Raw genomic sequence first — 2,345 nt, 5'->3', positions numbered from 1 at the left:
AGACAGGAGCTATAGGGTGTTATTTTCTGTATTACTCAAGGCGAAAGAGCAACTTCGTGGGCTTTCCTTTCCACAGCACTCATCGCAAGCTTGATATTTGTTAGTTTTTTCCATTACATTAAGCTCTGTGAGGGCTAGGAAATCACCTGGGTCCTGTTTACTACAGTTGTAGCTTCTCAAGCACAATATTGCCACTTAGTAGACACTTCACAAAGTATTTTCAATGAATACAAGTTCAGAAACTGACAAAATCTCAAACCAGGAAAGCTGAACTCCCCCAAATCAAAGTGACTAGAGATCCCCATATCTGACCATTATTCTCACCCAAGGCTGCGGTAGTCACATGCATAACGGCCCTAGTTCACGGCTCTATCAAAATGTTTCAAACCACCAGATACGTCAGTGAGCACCTATGTTCACGGCATCGAGATAAAATATGAATACTTGGCCTCCGCCCTCAACCAAACGACTAGGGCTGAGAGGATTCTGGTTGCAAAAATAAAAATAAAATAGGAGACACAAGCTGCGTACGGGGTTCAAGGCCACAACCCCCCTCACCCAAATATTCAAGCCTAAACCACAGTTTTAAGAGCTCCAAGGACCGGGAGGCGACAACCCGCGGAGACAAATGCGGCGGAAACTGTACTGAGACTTGACACGAAGGGCCGCAGATAAACTGGGGGTCGAGGGTTACCCTGCAGGGCGGGAGGCTGCTGGAGGCCCCAACCAGCAGCCAACACCCCCCTCATGTTTCCGGGCCTCCATTCCCGCTTCTCACAAGCCTCGTAACCTCGGTAACTCGGCCGGGGTCTCCTCCCACCCAGGGACCTGTCTCCACGTCCTCGCTCCTCCCCAGAGCCTACCCCCGGCCCTTTCCACCTTAGCGCGAACTCTCCTCCGCTCGGGTTCGAGCAGCACCCGAATCTACACACGGCGAATTCGGCGGCTCGCTTTTCAGCGCGTCCCCGCGCTACCACTGAGAGGACGATGAGGGAGGGCTAGAGAGGCTCATCACTACCATAAAGAGAGGCCCGGGCGAAGCCTAGAGCGGAAGGGAGCCAGGCCGCCTCCGGGGCGGAAAGGGCGGGACCACGTGAATTGGCGAATGATTCTAGGTGAGGCAATAGTTGCTTCAGACGCTGACACGATTTTGCCGTGTGTTCTCGGGGGTTGGGGAATTGGTCGGTCCTTGGGGCCATCTCTTAGGAGAAACGGGTTTGGCTAGCTTGGATTCTGTTCGCATATATCACGCCTGTGCGTGACGCCAAATATTTGCACCCTAATCCATCTGATCCCTGAAGAAGTGAATGAATTGAAAGGACCTCAAGAAGAGGCCCTTTATTTACTGTCTCACCTTTTATTTAATTTCTTTCATTGGAGCTAAATATATTCAAAAATGCATCTGTTTTAAACTGCAAAAATAACTTTATTACTTAGAGTAATAATGTAGGCTCCAAGAAGATACTTGTAAATTTTATAAGGGAAGAAATAACTTCCTTGTATCCCTATTGTCTGCCACAGTTTAGGTGCTCATTAATTTTTAAAGTGGGCTTATTTCATCTAGAATCTTTGAGAGCGCAAGATCTCTTAGACTGAAGGGTCGCAGCCATGAACCATTTTCAGGAGTGGGTAGGAGGGAAAAAACCCCCAAGCTATTTTTTTTTAACCAGCCAGGTGAAAAAAATGTGAGGAAAATAACGTCCACCAAAGCCCAAGCTTGCTAGTAACACTATACACACTTTAAGGTGTTTCCTGAATTGAGCTTATGGTTCTTTCTAAGACCAGCATGCTGCTGTGCAACCAGTCAGAGATTTGGGGCTCACTAATTTACCCCAGTCTGAGAAATGAGGAATGCCAGGTAAAAACAAGGGATAATCCCTTCAACTGTGTCTGTAGGAGGTCCCATTCAGTAATTCTTTTAGTGGTTACTTTGTGGTTGGCACTTTGCTAAGTAATAATGAGACAAAAGAATAAAAAGAGAGAAAGGAAAATAAACAGTTAATCACAGTGTGGTGTGATAAATGCCATCATGGGAACACAGGATATGAACAGGATAAAATGAGAATTACTAAAGCAAGGGTATTCTAAGAGTAGATTAATGCTTGAATTGAGCTGTCATATGGAAAATAACTTGCTGCAGTGGTGGCCTCCAAGTAAACTAGGCAAGCTATCCCAGAGGTAATGAAATAAATAGTAGGCTCACAGACCAAATTAGGATGCTTGAATAACATGTGTGATTGAATCAATTTTAATATCCAGTGAAAAGCAAATGGAAAGAGTTGGAGTTAAGTTGACACACTTAGGATAGGATGTAAGCAAGTAGAAGGACAATATCACCTGAATAA

At 45.7% G+C, this 2,345-nt stretch overlaps 1 protein-coding gene and 1 long non-coding RNA gene across 3 annotated transcripts in view; one reads left to right on the top strand and one right to left on the bottom strand.

Annotated features, from left to right (window-relative positions):
• The window catches only part of ARL14EP (ADP ribosylation factor like GTPase 14 effector protein), a 12,894-nt gene extending 11,872 nt beyond the window's left edge, over positions 1-1,022 (bottom strand). The window contains exon 1 of one of the 2 annotated variants that reach the window (XM_006907995.3): positions 880-1,022. The gene's annotated coding sequence lies outside the window, so the exon portion shown is untranslated. Of the gene's footprint in view, positions 1-863 lie in introns of both variants that reach the window. The other variant, XM_015586432.2, reaches the window with a different exon arrangement.
• Position 1,023: 1 nt separating this feature from the next.
• Positions 1,024-2,345, top strand: part of LOC112476603 — a 6,739-nt gene continuing 5,417 nt past the window's right edge. The window contains exon 1 of the long non-coding RNA XR_003045151.1: positions 1,024-1,115. This is a non-coding gene — a long non-coding RNA (uncharacterized LOC112476603). The remainder of the gene's footprint in view (positions 1,116-2,345) is intronic.

Source organism: Pteropus alecto, unplaced genomic scaffold (genome assembly GCF_000325575.1).
Source record: "Pteropus alecto unplaced genomic scaffold, ASM32557v1 scaffold71, whole genome shotgun sequence".
Lineage (NCBI taxonomy): Eukaryota > Metazoa > Chordata > Mammalia > Chiroptera > Pteropodidae > Pteropus > Pteropus alecto.
Note: the sequence above shows the minus strand (reverse complement) of the source record. Positions and strands in the feature narration are given on the sequence as shown.